The 17,953-nt window shown below is 43.6% G+C and overlaps 1 protein-coding gene across 4 annotated transcripts in view; it reads right to left on the bottom strand.

Annotated features, from left to right (window-relative positions):
- Nucleotides 1-17,953, bottom strand: part of ASTN2 (astrotactin 2) — a 927,905-nt gene that overhangs the window by 558,513 nt on the left and 351,439 nt on the right. The window lies entirely within an intron of this gene.

The raw sequence follows: 17,953 nt of genomic DNA, 5'->3' as shown, positions 1-17,953 counted from the left end.
ACGGCACATTAAAAGGATCATACAATATGAGCAAGTGGGGTTTATCCCAGGAATGCAAGGATTCTTCAATATACGCAAATCAACCAATGTGATACACCGTATTAACAAACTGAAGGATGAAAACCATATGATAATCTCAGTAGATGCAGAAAAAGCTTTTGACAAAATTCAACACCCATTTATGATAAAAAACCTCCAGAAAGTAGGCATAGAGAAAACCTACCTCAACATAATAAAGGCCATATATGACAAACCAACAGCCAACATCGTTCTCAATGGTGAAAAAGTGAAACCATTTCCACTACGATCAGGAACAAGGCAAGGTTGCCCACTCTCACCACTATTATTCTACATAGTTTTGGAAGTTTTAGCCATAGCAATCAGAGAAGAAAAAGAAATAAAAGGAATCTAAATCGGAAAAGAAGAAGTAAAACTGTCAGTGTTTGCAGATGACATCATATTATACATAGAATACTAAAGATGCTACCAGAAAACTGCTAGAGCTAATCAATGAATTTGGTAAAGTAGAAGGATACAAAATTAATGCACAGAAATCTCTGGCATTCCTATATACTAATGATGAAAAATCTGAAAGAGAAATTAAGGAAACAATCCCATTTACCACTGCAACAAAAAGAATAAAATACCTAGGAATAAACCTACCTACAGAGACACAAGACCTGTATGCAGAAAACTATAAGACACTGATAAAAGAAATTAAAGATGATACAAACAGATGGAGAGATATACCATGTTCTTGGATTGGAAGAATCAACATTGTGAAAAGGACTATACTACCCAAAGCAATCTACAGATTCAGTGCAATCCCTATCAAACTACCAATGGCATTTTTCACAGAACTGGAACAAAAAATTTCACACTTTGTATGGAAACATAAAAGACCCCGAATAGCTAAAGCAGTCTTGAGAAAGAAAAACAGAGCTGGAAGAATCAGGCTCCCTGACTTCAGACTATATTTCAAAGCTACAGTAATCAAGACAGTATGGTACTGGCACAAAAACAGAAATATAGATCAACGGAACAGGATAGAAAGCCCAGAGATTAACCCACGCATATATGGTCACCTTATCTTTGATAAAGGAGGCAAGGATATACAGTGGAGAAAAGACAGCCTCTTCAATAAGTGGTGTTTGGGAAACTGGACAGCTACATGTAAAAGAATGAGATAAGAACACTCCCTCACACCATACACAAAAATAAACTCAAAATGAATTAAAGACCTAAATGTAAGGCCAGACATTATAAAACTTAGAGGAAAATATAGGCAGAACACTCTATGACATAAATCACAGCAAGATCCTTTCTGACCCACCTCCCAGAGAAATGGAAATAAAAACAAAAATAAACAAATGGGACCTAATGAAACTTCAAAGCTTTTGCACAGCAAAGGAAAACATAAACAAGAAGAAAAGACAACCCCCAGAATGGGAGAAAATTTTGCAAATGAAGCAATGGACAAAGGATTAATCTCCAAAATTTACAATCAGTTCATGCAGCTCAATATCAAAAAAAACAAACAACCCAATCCAAAAATGGGCAGAAGACCTAAATAGACATTTCTCCAAAGAAGATATCCAGATTGCCAACAAACACATGAAAGGATGCTCAATATCACTAATCATTAGAGAAATGCAAATCAAAACTACAATGAGGTATCACGTCACACCAGTCAGAATGGCCGTCATCAAAAATCTACAAACAATAAATGCTGGAGAGGGTGTGGAGGAAAGGGAACCCTCTTGCACTGTTGGTGCAATGTAAACAGATACAGCCACTATGGAGAACAGTATGGAGGTTCCTTAAAAAACTAAAAATGGAACTACCATCCAACCCAGCAATCTCACTACTGGGCATATACCCTGAGAAAACCATAATTCAAAAAGAGTCATATACCACAATGTTCACTGCAGCTGTATTTACAATAGCCGGGACATGGAAGCATCCTAAGTGTCCATCAACAGATGAATGGATAAAGAAGATGTGGCACATACATACAATGGAATATTACTCAGCCATAAAAAGAAACAATATTGAGTTTTTTGTAGTGAGGTGGATGGACCTAGAGACTGCCATACAGAGTGAAGTAAGTCAGAAAGAGAAAAACAAATACTATATGCCAACATCTATATATGGAATCTAAAAAACAAACAAAAAAAAGGTTCTGAAGAACCTAGGGGCAGGAAAGGAATAAAGATTCAGAAGTAGAAAATGGACTTGAGGTCATGGGGAGGGGCAAGGGTAAGCTGGGACGAAATGAGAGCGTGACATGGGCGTATACATCTTTTTACATAAAGATGTAAAAAAACCAAAAAGATGTTAAATACATACATAAATAAATAAAAGAATAGGGGCTTTGGCTTTATTTACTTTTTTTTTTTTTTTTTTTTCAGTACACGGGCCTCTCACTGTTGTGGCCTCTCCTGCTGCGGAGCACAGGCTCCGGACGCTCAGGCCCAGTGGTCATGGCTCACAGGCCCAGCCGTTCCGCGGCACGTGGGATCCTCCCAGACCGGGGCACGAACCCATGTCCCCTGCATCGGCAGGCGGACTCTCAACCACTGCGCCACCAGGGAAGCCCAGGGCTTTGGCTTTATTGCCAGTCTTAGAATAAGGCATAGCCTATGGTAGGGACGATTCATATATTTGTGGTTGCTATAGTTGGTGAATATTAGTTAACTAGAAGAGCAGTTAAGATAAAAAGATGGTTGTGGTGTCAGGAGACAGAAAATCTCTTAACTTAAAAGGACCACATAAAAAAAGGAACACATTTTCTCTCTCATCTGGGAGCCACAAGAAGCTGTTTCAAACTCTGATAATATCAACAGTTTCATAACTAAGTAGCAGAAGCAAGCTAACGTCGATGTTTTCTACCAGAAAGGGTATGGACTAGGCGTTGTTGCCTCGCATAGGTCTTTCCTTAAAAAGTCAACATATGACTCCTAGCCTAGATATTTAACATCCCACCCCACCCCCCGACCCCCGTCCCCAGATAACAGTTAGCAGCAGCACTGAGTTTCCAGTCTAGACTCTAAGGAGGCTGTTCTGAGAGAAAGAACATGCAAATATGAGTCCAGCAGGAACCAACTCTTGGGAAGGTGAACCAGGTCCAGAGTGTGAGAAGTGAAAGGTGGTTAGAGGCGCCTGGCCTTGGGGAGTGGACTCCCTGGAAGGACAATTGTGCCCTGTGAGTGTCCGAGAAAGCATCTCTCAGACTGGCCTATGCAGCAGCAGAAACAGATGTGACCAAGACATTCCTTTCACTAATTAACCAACTACCAGACATACCACCCAGGCTCCATGGGGCTGATTTCTATTTGGGGGAAGAGGGTTGACAGGTAGGAGTAGGATTGCTTGTACTAGTTCCCTGGGCTCATGCTGGGCTAATTGCATCCCCTATATTTAAATCTCCATGGTAATCCAAGGTCTTTAAGAGACAATACGGTGGGGAGTAAAGTCACATTAGCTTTTTGGCCCTTCGTTTTCTTATCTGGAGAATAGGAATAAAATGACATTTCCTTCAAGAGTGTTGTAAGACCTAAATGAGACAGAAAATGTCAAATGACCAGCACAGTTTCTGGCACATAGATAGGCCCCTGGTAAATGATCTTTCCAAGCCAGACATTGGTATTCATCTCCTAGCTGATGGCAGAAACCAGGACTTATTTATCTCTTTGTCCAACCCATTATCAGAACATCCTAGGGATTGAATTATTCTTTACAGAAACTAAAGATACACAGAGTGGAGAGTGCAGGGAGAGTTTTAAGAAGCAAAGGGAGTGGAAGAGAGAATGCAAAGTAACAGCATCCTGAGGTAGCCATTTACTCAGAGAATGCCTGAAACATCACAGCTGTCTCTGAAGTCCAGGAAGAAGAACGCACGCAGGTCAAGTCTGCACTCAGGCCAGATGCCCGTGGAGCAGCCACTAGGGCTTGGGGGTTTCCATGGCAACTAGGCCGGGCAGAAACTTCACAGTGGGACTCAAATAGAGGTGACTTTTTAAGAGTTCCTGGCCTAGGGAACTGATCATCAGCACTTAGCTCTGAGTAGGGGCTGTAGACAGCGGCAAGGTAGAAACTATCTATCCCATGATACCCAACCCCTCCTCACCCAGGCTCTGCACTGCATCACAGTAAGCAAAGACAGGGAAGAGAACCTCCATTTGTTGGCTGCTTACTACGATCCAGGAACTATGCCTAACACTTATATCCATCCATCCCTCCCGCCATCCATCCAACAAATTTTTATCGAACATCAACTTTTCCCTCACACTGTTCTAGGCACAGGGGAAAGGATAGTTAACAAAACAGCCAAAGTCCTTGAAGCTTACATTTTAGTGGAGGGAAAGTATCTCATTTAATTCTTACAGCAAACTGTTACTACTGTCTCTGTTTGGCACAGCAACAGACGGGCAGAGCGATAAAATGACGTTTCTAAGGTCACTCAGTCCATACGTAGCAGAGTCAGGATTAGAACCAGTTCTTTCCATCCTCTCCCCCATATCATACTACCTCCCACTTCCCCACAGAATAAGTGTCCCAGGATGGTATCATGTAGTTGCTGAAGGAGCATGGCCTTTGGAGACAGGTATGCCTTTGTTCAAATCCTGCCTCACCACAAAATCTCATGTGACACTTGCCCATTGACCTAACCCTGAGAAGACACAATGTCTCCATCTGAATAAATGGGAACAATGGTCTTCTTTCAGGGCTGATTTGAGGACAAAATAAGATGGTGCACATAATTGGTAAAAAAGACAAAATAAAACAACAATAAATCATAGCTCCATATCATAACAGGAGCATCCTTGGATGGCTAGGGTCATGGTTATCCCTGGTTGACATCCCAGTTTACAGTTCCCTCCCCATCACTTGCAAGGGGGCAAGCTGTGCTGTGGGAATAGAATCTCACCAGGGTGTATTGATTGCTGGAACTGGAGAAAGTTAATAATCTAATTTCCCTTTCATTTCCCCTCCCTCTTACCCCTCAACTGCTCTCATGGCAGCAGAGAACGGCATCAAATTCATTGCTTGAGAAATTCAACCGGAAATAACTCGGCATTGTTGATCCACATGCTGCCTATAATTTGGGGTTTGATTAATTCTCAGTTTGGAAATGCCAGGTTGAGAGAGGAAAAGCAAATTTAAGTTAAATTTGGAATTGAATCAATCACATTTTACAATGAAGAAAACAGATCTAACCCCATCAGACCCCTGTGTGTGGAAAACTTAAAGGCTGCTGTACTCCCACTGATTGCTTCCTCCTGATATCACGGGGCATGAGAGGCTGGGTCCTAAGCTGAGAATTCATTTCTTTCTTTAAATGGCATATGTAATTGGGGTGAGGGACAGAGATTCTAGGAACCCAGACCTTAGGGTAAAGGAGACCAAACGGTAGACATGCCACTTAGAACAAAAGAAAGGTTCGCTTTAGGTTCTGGACATAGAGATTTAAATCCAAACTCCTCCTGTTAGTAGCTTCTAACTTTTGGCAAGTCACCTACACTCTCAGAGCCTCGGTATTCTAATCTATAAAATGACAGTGATAATCCCTAACTGGTAGGCAAACTGGGTGGATTAAATGAGAGATCACAGTTATAACACCAAGCACACATACTTAGGGATCCATATACACTCTTGGTATCATTCCTTTTATCTCAATTCCTTAAAACCCCACTGCCCAACACTTGGCATCTACATGGATATCAAGAGGCCGGTAATACTCCGGTTGAAGCTGGAATTCTGGCTTTTTTTTTTTTTCCGGTACGCGGGCCTCTCACTGTTGTGGCCTCTCCCGTTGCGGAGCACAGGCTCCGGACGTGCAGCCTCAGCGGCCATGGCTCACGGGCCTAGCCGCTCCGTGTCATGTGGGATCTTCCCAAACCGGGGCATGAACCCGTGTCCCCTGCATTGGCAGGCGGACTCTCAACCACTGCGCCACCAGGGAAGCCCTGGAATTCTGGCTTTTAACCTTAGCTGCTGGCCCCCATGGACAAGTCACCTTACTTCTCTAAGTCTCAGTCCTTATCTGGGAATTAATTTATTCAATAGGTAATTATTTAATGTGTATCTACTATGTATCAGACCTCATTTTTTATGTCCTCCTATTAGCTCCAGTGTCTATAAGCATGTCTGGAGTATAAGCATATACTAGGTGCTCAATAAACATCTATTGAAAGAATGAGTGAATGAATAAATGCTTAAATGTTATTCCCCATTCTACCAAGAGGTGTCAGTATTGGAATATTGCTATTGGTATTTTTCTAGTCAAATGTATTCATTCACTTTCTTTAGCAAAGATTGGTCCCCGGCCAGCCAGAAATCATACAAAAAGCCCTTGAGAGGCCACCCAGCCTCCTGCATATCAGGGTGACCACCACAGATTGGTGGGGTGCCCCATTAACCTCACTGAAGACCTCATGGGATTCCTGCCACACCTGAGCTCCAGCGCCTCTGTGCTTCTCTGTGTATTTCTGGAAACTAAAATTGGGACATATCCTCTGACAAGTGCAAGTGTCACGCTGGAGGCAGAAGGAAAGAATATTTGAAATTGGGGCTTTCTCAGAACTCTGGGGAAGGCAGCCGCCTTTCCTCAGCCTGCCTCGTGTCTACATTCTGCACACACTTCTTCAGTGTGATGTGTCAATATGGGGCATCCTTTTTGAGGCATCCTTTTTCCTGTCTTGCTCATCAGGGGCCAAGTCTCTCCTCACCCCCTGCCCCTCTATTTCTGCCATGAACTAGTTTCTTGTGTTCTCTGGCACTTTGAACCTGGCGCTCTCAAATCCATAGTATCCTTTAAAATCTCCCATCTTCCCTAGGATTTTCCTTTATAAGATCTGTGCAAGTGCTCATCCAGCCTTTGCATTCTTCCAGAGACTGCAAACTCACCCCCTGCGAAGCAGCAATTCTATATTCAGACAGTTGTACTAAACAGTCCTAGAATCTCACTCTGTGAGCCAACTTCTGCTGTCCAAGTCAAATAGGAGGTACCCAAGACCTCCTCCTTCAGGCTATTTAGTTAGTTAAAGGTGGCAATGCAGTTGCCTTGGGCTTTCTTTCCTCCAAACCAAATATTGCTAGTTTTACTTTATTTCTCTGAAGTCGTATTTTGAGTCTCCTTATTATACTTTGCATAGATTTGCTTTTTCTACAATGGCTTTCCTAGCAAAGAATATCATCATCATCATCATAACTAACATTTATAAAAAACACTTTTGTACCAGAAAATATAATTAAACATTTTTCACGTAATATCTCACTTATCTTCACAGAAACCTCATGAGATGCTGTCTACTCTCCCCCACATTTGAAGCAAGAGGAAACTGAGGCCACTGTTTGCTAAAGGCCATACAGCTCAAAGGTAATAGGGCTGAAATTAAAAAAAAAAAAACTGACTTCAGAACCCAAGTTCTTAACCATTATGCTCCACAATTTCTCCATCAGTATGCTATATGTGGCCTGAGCCAAGCAGAATCAACCCTAAGTGTCGATCTGCTGACAGACCTCAGCTTGCCCTGTGGACCTATGGTGACTATGGGTGGATGCATGGTGGCTTCACTGTCCTACCTCATATTGACCACAGGTCTTTAAGGAGACCTCTGCATCACCAGAGAGAGGCTTACAAGGAGGGCAGATGGTGGGAGGGGCAAGCTAGATGGCTGTTTCTTTTCCTCTCTGAGCCCGAGAAAATAGTTCAGTTGAGCTGCCTGGGGACAGTCACTATCCATGAGGCCCCTGGGGAGCCCCTTGGGCTGGCTCTGCCCTGTGGATGAGGAGCGTGTCTGTAGTGCAGGCTTGGATCACCCAAGAAAGGCACTGACAGCAGACACTGAATGGGGCTACACACAGCTGGCTCTTTGGATTTCTCTGTGGCAGTTGCAGACACCTGTTCCTGGAAGTGTGAAGGTAACTTCAAGATGATGACAGTGGTGTGGTGCCAATGGTGTTGGTGATGAGGATGGCACGCCATATTTTTTCAATTCTTGTTAGTTTACAAATTATTCACAAATATTTCATTCACTGTGCACCAAAATCCAATGCAGTGGGTGTTGCTATTATCTCCAGGATACAAATGAGGAACAAGAGACTTAATGGTGAACCTACATTTAGGCACCAAGGGAATAACTGGGCCTGAGACCCACATCTCCTGACCTGCAGCCTACTGCTCTTTCCATGACACTTGACACAGGTCTCACTGGTGAAATGTGAAGGTAGGATTAGAATCTGTGAGCCCTACCTCCAGAACCACTGACCACACAAGTGTATCCAAATGCCCCCCAGAGTCAGTGCAGTATTGCCCACAAAACAAAATGTATCTTAAAAGAAAAAAGACATCAGTTTTCAAAAATTTCTGGGATATGCTCTACTCTAATCAACTCTTAAGGTGCAAGAGTATATATCTGATATTAAACTCTCTGAAAAGGTCTACATTAAATTCTCTTTAGCAGAATTTAACCCAGTGTTTCCCCAAAGTATTGCTATACTGCAGAACCATTGTTCTATGGAACAAAGTAGGGAAAATAATGAGCTACTTTAATAGTTCATACAAAGGTGACTGTTAGGAATATCAGCAGTTCCCACTAATTAACTATGGCTGCTATGCCAGACACTGGGTTAAAGATTTTACTTACATTTGCCTACTTAAACTTTTCAACAGTCTTGCAAGGCGGAGATGACTGTCTCTGTCTAAAAGTGGGAAAACCAAGCCTTAACCACTGGCAAGTGATGGAGGACAGTTTCATAGTCAGTCTTGCCTGACTACAAGTTCTGTACCCGTCTGGTTCCTAGGTATAGTTTTACACTAACATGAAAAGATACCTGCACCCCCATGTTCACAGTAGCATTATTTACAATAGCCAAGACATGGAAACAACCTAACTGTCCATCCACAGCTAAAGAAATTATGAGATATACACATACACACACCCCAGAATATTATTTAGCCATAAAAAAATGAAATCCTGCCGTGTGCAAAAACATGGATGGACCCTGAGGGCATAATGCTAAGTGAAATAAGTCAGCCAGAGAAAAATAAATACTGTATGATCTCACTTATCTATGGAATCTGAGAAAAAAAAACAAAACTATGCAAAAAGAGATCAGATTTCTGGTTACCATGGCTGGTGGGTGGGAAGAAGGGGAATTGGAAGACCGGTGAACAAAAGGTACAAATTCCAGTTATAAGATAAATAAGTACTAGGGTTGATGACATCAACATGATGACATGCAGTTAACCCTGAGGTATAATATATATGAAACTGTTAAGAGGGTAAATTCTAAAAGTGCTTGTCACAAGGAAAACATATTTTCCCTTCTTTTTTGCTTTTTCTTTTTATTGTATCTGAGATGATGGATGCTAAGTAAACTTATCGCAGTAATCATTTTATAAAATATGTAGGTCAAATCATTTTGTTGCACACCTTAAACTTATACTGTGATGTACATCAATTATATGTCAGCAAAGCTAGAAAAATTTTTTTAAGGAAAATGGACTTCAGAGTCACAAGAAAATATGTGCAAAAAAGGAAAAGAGGCAGGTACAAGAGGCCAGTGTAGAAAGTTAAATACTATTCAACAATTTAACAGGCTGATGGAATGCATTAGGGGAAAGAAAAAGATGCTATACACCCTAGGTGAAATAGCAGTGTGTGAATGAGAAACCGTGAGATGATTCAAAAGAGATAAAGTTCTAGAAAGGCTCAGAAATAAATGGGAAAGAAGGAGGAAGAAAAGGTCACACATGAGTTTCAGATTCACAGGTGATCATCAGCTGGTACTGACTTCCAAAAGAAAAAAAAAGTTAAGATACCTGTGTTTGATCCCTGGGTTCACCCTCTTAGACTGTAGGCCGTTTCACTGCATCCACCACCTTCAGCCCACATCACTGATGCAAAGGGGAGTGGCAAGGAAGAGTAGGGACCAAGCAGTGGGTGCAAACGGACAGAGCAAAAAGCAGCCACGGGTTTCCATGGCTACCAAGGAAGATCAGGGCCAATCACCTCCCATCTTCTTGAAAGACACATTTCTAGCTGCTTTTTCTCAGAGCTTGCCAAAGAAGTCACTGTTCCATTCTCTTAGAAGATGTCACTGAACTTTGGTTCAAGGTTTGTGAAAGCAGGAGGAGAGGAATGCTGTTTATTGTGCATTTCATATTTACGAGGTCTGCGGTGGTGGCTTTTACCACCAGAAACCCTTTTATTTCCCATGTCTACTGTCAATGAGGCTGTTATCTGACACTGGTGGAAATGGAAACTCAGAGTTTAACTGACTTGCCCAACGGCTCAGAACTAGCAAGGGGCAGAGATGGAATAGCAACCAAGACCTACTGACCCGCAAACTCAATGTTTCCTCCATTGCATCGCACTGCCTCCAAAGGAAGGGGGCTTCCTCAAACCTCCGTGTGCCTTCCTCCCCACCTCTTTCTCCTGATTCTCAGATTGTACCTGAGAAGTAACGGGAAATAAGGCTCTGCCTGATGTTCCATAAACCCCCTGCCACAGTTCAATCTGCCTGTCCCTTTCCTTGTATCAAGCTGCATGCATTCCCTACACCTATGTGTTGTCCTGCCTACTTTTCTTAACATGTCAAAGGGAGACCAACTTGTCAAGACCAGAGAACTCCCATCTCCTGGAAGTCTGCCCTAAGCATCACAACTCACAGGAACGCCAAATTCCCCTTAACTCCTGCCACATGTATCATCTGTTTTAATTTGAATCACAGAAACTCAGGATCACAGGGGACTAAAAGGGCTTTGACCCTAACATATAACACAATAATACAGGCAGTTTCCTACAATGCTCCCCGCCATGGTCATCCAACCTGTGTTTGAATATCACCTAAACGGGGAGCTGATTAGCTCAGAAGAAAACCCACTTAATTGCTGCTGCTGATGATAATCTTTTCTTTTAAAGCACTCACTATGTATGACATGTGGTGCAAAATATTTTACAGATATCACTTGAGTCAATCGATCATAAAGTTTTGTCAGCTCCTCATTTTACAAATAAGAAAATTGAGTTTAGCCCAAGTCTAGAAGGTTATTGAGCCCCAAAGAATTCAAATCCACATCTAGATCCCAAAGGGCAAAGTCTAAAGCACAGTAGAGTAAAGTAAAAATGGGGACATTCAAGGTTAGAGAAACTCGCTGCATTATTTTCCGGCTGACCTTCAAAAAGTCTCATTAGCCTAATCCATAAAATGTGAATGGCATCTACTCCACAGGGTCATTAGAAAGATTAGGTAGGAAAATATACATTGTATAGTAGGTGCTCAATGCATAGTAACTTTTATCATCATCATCATTAAATATAAGACCAATAAATGTAGAGACTGACCTTTGAATCCAGGAAACTATCTGTATAAATTCAGGATGGGTCAGAAGTGGGAAAAGGATCATGTGGTCAAAAGGGCAGTGAGTTTCTACTAAGAGAAGGTTCAAACACATACAGAGTAACTACTACATGCTAAGCCTCTCCTGGGCCCTTTGCATCCTCTCTTCAGTTTGCTCTTCACAACAACCCTTGGGTCCCCATTTTATGGAGCAGGGAAATGGAGCTTAGGGAGGAGAAATGGTTTGCTCAGGGTCACAGGTCTAGTAAGCTGCAGAGCTGGTAATGTAACTCAGGTCTGTGTGATGCTCTAAGCAAGACACAGACAAGTGGTCCATGGTCTGAAGACAGTAACCAGGGTTAGACTGGAGATTATGTCAGGAGAGGACACCAGAGGAAGGATACAGGATATTTAGCCTGGAAACAAGGACGATTCAGGCAGAGGGGCCTCTTAACGAGGATGTTGCGGAAGACACACAAATGTAGCAAAAGGGAAAGGAAAAAGATATTCCACGTGAGCAACCATTGTGAACCAAGGCTCGGAGATTGACTTGTATTGTTCAAAAACAGCCCTCTGAGTTAAGTACCATGATCTCTAATTTATAAATGAGGAAAATGAAGCTCAGAGCAATCAGACCCTTGTTCCAAGCTGTACAAACAATCAGAGGCAGAGTTGGGATTCAACCTAGGTCCACCTGACCCAAGAAATACCCTTATTCTTCATACCAGGGCTTGTTTACCATAAGACTCTTGCAAATCTAAGAAACTAGAAGGAGCTTTGGCCCGAGGAAGCAGATTCTCAAACCAAGGGTCTTGCTCCGCACCCAAAGCCTCACTCTTATAAAGGAAGGAATTGGGGTCCCATGAGGGGACTAGAGGGCTCTGCCCTTCCTGGGTGCCGGAGTTGGGCTGCTCATCACCTGGGAACTTGGTTGGGAAAAACGCACTCGTCTCCAGCTCTTTACATAGAGGGGCACTTTCCTCCTTGGTTTTCAATTCCGCCGTCTCCTCTTCAGACCACTAAATTTCAGAAAAAGCACACGGCACTGTGTTTAAAGAGCCAACTGGAGATAAACACCTTTGCCTTTAGACCTTTGAGGAGGGAATATAAAAGAGAATAAAAGAAGAAAAGAGGAAAAAGTGTTCCCGTGAAGCGTTTCTGCCCAAATACATTTCCATACAGAGGCCTCTACCCATTTCAGGCTGACATTCTGGGCCTAAACCTTTCAAACCTGCTGGTTGAAAGATGCCACCTCCAACAGAACAATAGTGGTCTTTGCCCAAGGGCCACGCTAGACCCACATTCTGTCTCATCCTTCAGTGACAAGGGCAGGCCTGAGGGTGCTGTGCAAAGAGCTCTGTTCTGGAAGTCTAGAGACCAAATTTGAACACCACTCTGCCACCATTCACTATGAAACCTTCGGAAAAATCCCTCCCTTCTCTGGACTTCCGTCTCCCCGCCTGTAACAGGAGAAATCCATTCATTCAATGAATATTTACTGAGAGTCCATTCTTCACTGAGCTCTGTGAGTAGGGGATCCAGAGATCAGAGTCATCAAGGGCCTCAATGCTCAGTGGGGTAACAGGTCTCCAAACAGAGAAAGTAATGCAAGGGGATCACCATGGTGGCAGAGGTCAGTGCAGGTTTGGAGGTCAGAGAATCATTCCTCAGAGTTGAGGCTTGTAACGTGAGGCTTAGCCAAGTAGGAAAACAGAGCCTGTGGTCCAGGAGAATGGAAGAGCAAAGGTGAACAGGGCATTGCACATCAACTGGAATGGCACGGGGTACCTGTAGTAAAATGCAGGCAGAAGAAGCAAGAGAGGTAGTAAGGGGCACACAAAGAAAGTCACGGTCCACTGCCAGGAGAGTGGGCTTTATCGAGACGATGTAGTCAGTCCTTTCAGGCCAGCTCTCCCCGGCATTGTGCAAAGCTAAAACATGCCCTCATTTATTCACTTCATCCACAAAGATGTTCTAGGTATCTAGTAAGTGCCAAACATTGTGTTGGGTGCTGGGGATGCTGCAGGAACTTCATGATCTCAAGGGGTGGGACCCAAAGACCTTGTGACAAAGGATGAGATCTACAACTGTACCTCTGGAGTGGAGGACACGGAGAGACGCTGGGTTAGAGGCACAAAACTTATCCTGCAAAGACACTCTGTACCACACCAGAGGACATTTACACCAGAGGAGGCTGAAGAACATCCTGGATAGAATTTGAGAACCTGAAGCTTGGTGATAAATCGTTCTTCAAGTGTATGGATGCAAATTAGCATGAGTCGCCTGAAATCAAAGAAAGACCTGGTTTGGAGAAAAGGAAAGAGGGCAAGTGGACAAAGGGAGGCAGCTTCTAAAATGGCTCCCAGGGGCTTCTCTGGTGGCGCAGTGGTTAGGAATCTGCCTGCCAGTGCAGAGGACACGGGTTCGAGCCCTGGTCTGGGAAGATCCCACATGCCGCGGAGCAACTAAGCCCATGCGCCACAACTGCTGAAGCCCGCACGCAACGAGAAGCCCCTGCTCGCTGCAACTAGAGAAAGCCTGCGCATAGCAACGAAGACCCAATGCAGTGAAAAATAAATTAATTAATTAAGAAAAAACAAAACAAAACTGGGCCCCAGTGGTTCCCACCTCCTGGTATTCACACCCGGGTGTAATCCCCTCCCCTACAGACTTGCTTCCATCAGGAGGTCTATAGCAAAATTATGGTATGTCACTTCCAACAGCAGGGTGGGTACAAAAGATTGCGCCTTCCTTTTTTCTTACACTCTCTGGCTCTTCTCATTTTCTTGCTCTGCTGAGGCCAGATGTTATGTTGTGAGCTGCCCCCTAGAGAGGCCCACAAGACAAGGAGCTGAGGGTGGCTCATGGAACAGATCCTGCGACAACCTCATGAGGAAGCTGGGAAGCAGGTCCTTCCCCAGCGAAGCCTGGAGAGGAGACCACAGCCCTGGTTGACAACATCACTGTAACCTCAAGAGAAACTCTGAGCTGGAGGACCAGTTACGTGGTGCCTGGACCCCTGACTCAGAGAATAAATGTTGGTTGAGGTAATAAACGTTAATAGATAAATGCTGGTTGAGATAAGAAATGAGAGGATACCCATCTGCTGTTTTAACCTGCTAATGTTGGGATAATTTGTTACATAGGAACAGATAACTAATGCTGGGGCCTACTTGAATGAATGACTGAGAGAGGCTGCAGAGTCGGCATCCCTAGCAGGAAACTCGGGGTCCTTCAGGTTCAGAAGAGACCTCCAGTCATTGCACAAAGGGTGCCTGAGCACTTGTGTGTGCTATGCCCTGGGCAAGTCTCAGGACTCGCCAGGGAGCCGGGCACGGCCCAAACCTGCAGGGGCACAGTCAGGTACGCGAGAAGGTTAGGAGACGACATAATTGCAGTGTACCTGGATAACTGCTAGGTTGTTTTATTAAACACTTCACACCCTAGTAAGAGCTGAGAGGGAGGGGCTGCTGAAGCGTGCTTGACAAAATCAGGGCTGGCTTCACAGGGGAGGAAGCTCCTTTTATCTGTATAAAGGCATCTCTCTCTCTCTTTCTCTCTGCAAGATCCTGTGTTCACACACTGATCCCAGAAGTGAAGTTGGTGAAATGGAAGGCTTATGAGCTTTGCAGTCAGACCAATTAAGCTTGAAACCCAACTCAATAATTTCTCAACAATGTGAACTTAGGAAGTCAATAAAAAAGAAGGATTAAGATCATAGCCCTTAACTTCGCACCGAGCTGGGATCAAGCACTGGCACTGCCCATTACTACTTGAAGCTGCTGGTTCAATATGATCTTTCTATGTTTCAGTGTCCCCATTTATAAAATAGGAATAATTAAAATGCCTACTTCACAAGATTACTTGAGTGAAAACAAAAAGTTTTCAGCACAGTGGCTGATAATAAGAAAGGTGCAATGATAGCGAGTAATGCTGGGAAAGTTACTTAGCTTTTTATGTGTCTTTATGCTTGCAAAGTTCTCAGCACCTTGTATGGTATATACTGCGTGTTCTTAGCTGCTCTACCTGTTAACGTTACCAGCGGAGGCCTTGGACCCAATGGCTTGTCAGGCTTCCTCGTAGACTAAGGGCTGGCCAGCAATGATGCATTCAAGTCACACATCCTTGTGTATTTATAAAAATGCTCCCTAGCCCACCCCCAGGGGCACTTAGTTCCTTGTGCTGGGATGGAAGGACACAGATTATTTCTGCAGGAGGAGCTGTGCAGAGGCATCACTCAGATAGAGATGACAGGGACACAGTAGCAGTGGTTCCCTAAGTAACTGTAATTCAGGTGCTACACACACCTGGAGCTTCCTGCATGTACCGTTAAACTCATGGGACAGCCATAATAGTAACAAGATTAGCGCATATTTATTTATACAATGTCCGCATCTGAACATCCTAAAGAGCTAAAATAGAAGCCCTACTCAATTTCAGAGAAATCTATGAATATATGTGAGGATGTGAATATATGTGTAAGTGTATAGGAATTGAGGTTAGGATGTATGTATGCTTAGAGGAGAAGTAACAGCAGCCCTGGGAATCGTAAGTATGACTTTCTTCTTCTCCTTCAATCATCCACCAGGGCCACCATTAGCAAGGCTGCTTTCTTCTTGGTTTTCTAGTAGTCACCAGCTCAAAGAATAGAAAATACCATTGCAAAAGTCAGCAGAGTTCAAATTCCCAGATTCACCAGTTTCTGGCTACATGACCTCGGGATGCTCATTTCTTTTTTTGTAGTGTCTGGTACCTCAAATGATAAAATGGGCGTAAGAATGTCTTGGTTGGTCCTATTCAAAGTTTAGTGTGGGAAGTAGATCCTCCCTCCTTCCTTCTCTCCCTGCCTTTGTATTTCAACCTACAAAGGATAGGATATAGCGAAAGTTCATTGTTTTTTATAGACTAATCGTCCAATGGGCTATCTGCAAAGCTATTTAGCAAAATCCTATAACTAGGGAGAGAAGAATATAAACCTGCCATTCCCCCCATGAGACTCCACCTTGCTCAAAGGCATGTACCCTGACTTATACTCTCCACCACTGGACCTGGTACTGAGTAGCAGCTAAATTAATATTTGGTTAATGAACAAATGGATGAACAAATGAACAGAAAAGTTTCCAACCAATGACTTATTTTAGAGAGAAGGAGCAGCTTTCACAGGTACTTTCCAAGGAGGAAAAATAAAATCCAGGCATTACCTCCTTGAGGAAGAGAATGAAGTAAGCATGAGTTTCAGATGAAATATCACTTTGTCTCCCAATAAAATAATAATAGCTACCATGGTTAAGCACTTAACTCTGTGCTGAGTCCTGGACTAAGGGCTTTACATGGAATTATTTCATTTAATCTTTAGAACACTCTGTGATGGAGTTACTGTTAAGACACCCATTTTACAGAGGAAAAAAATGGAAGCCCTATGAATGCAACTGCCTACCTGAGATCACAGAGCTAATAAAACTTAAAACTGAAGATGGCTGACCCCACAGTGAAGCCCCCAAAACTCTCTGTCACACTGCCTCCCAGGTGACAGCCTTCTGACCCATGAGGGGAGACCTCCCAAGCCTATGTAGCTACCTCTCCAGCACTGCGGGGCGGATGGAGCCAACACAGAAACAGATGTGGCCCCCACTCTCATGAATTTCTCCATCTGGTGAGGGTGGGCATTGACAGATGTGAATATATCATGGGCACTCTGCTTCATGCTAGAGCGCAGAAGAACAGGGTGGGATGAGGGACCTCTTTTAGCAAGGGGCAGTTAAGCCCAGTCCTGATAGGGGGAGGAGGGGTGTTCCAAGCAGCAGGATGGATGTTCCAGGGTGGAATGTAGTGGAAACCGTGATGTGTGACGTGAGATGAGGATGGATAGGTGGGCAGGAACATGCAAAGCTCTGCAGGCCAGGTTAAGAGGTTTGCTCTTAACCCTAAGGAACAGGAGAACAACTAAAAGGTGCTGAGAAGGAGGGGGCGTGACAAAGTTATGGGTTATGCTGCTCAGTCTGGCTGCTGGGGGACAGTGGTGTCATGACCAGAGTGGTGGTGAGGAGAAAGAGGTGGCATGACTTGACTGTGGTGGCAACACTGGGGCTGGAGAAACGTCATCAAATGCAAAGCATGTCTGAAGGCAGAGTTGCTGGCTTGTGATGGGTCAGAAAGGGAAAGCAGGGATAAGTAGGGTTTTGACATCTCCACCCAAACTGTACTTTCAGGCAGAATTTCTTCAACAGGTCATCTCATTGTCACAGAGAAGTACAGATAAGCACACAGAATCTCCTAGTAAGAGGATGTTGTGTTCTTCTTATTTCAGGGCTGAAGACAGTATTTCCCATCCTCCTCTCTAGTTTTGATTATTCATGAATCATTCAATTGTTTATTTATTCTTTGATCAACAAATATGTACCGAGTTTCTGTATTTCCTCTATGGCCCAGATTATGTGAGATGCAGGGAAAGACAAGATAGCAATTCCTAGGAGATACATCCCAGGTTGGTCAGTGGGACTGGAGCAATGGCATACTGGAACTGGCTCCAGCTGACTCAAGAGAGCTAACTGTTAAATATTCAGGGATGCTGCTTGGTACTTGTTAAATCTATGACTTGAAATGA

This window comes from Mesoplodon densirostris, chromosome 6, assembly GCF_025265405.1.
Source record: "Mesoplodon densirostris isolate mMesDen1 chromosome 6, mMesDen1 primary haplotype, whole genome shotgun sequence".
In the NCBI taxonomy this organism is placed as follows: Eukaryota; Metazoa; Chordata; class Mammalia; order Artiodactyla; family Ziphiidae; genus Mesoplodon; species Mesoplodon densirostris.
Note: the sequence above shows the minus strand (reverse complement) of the source record. Positions and strands in the feature narration are given on the sequence as shown.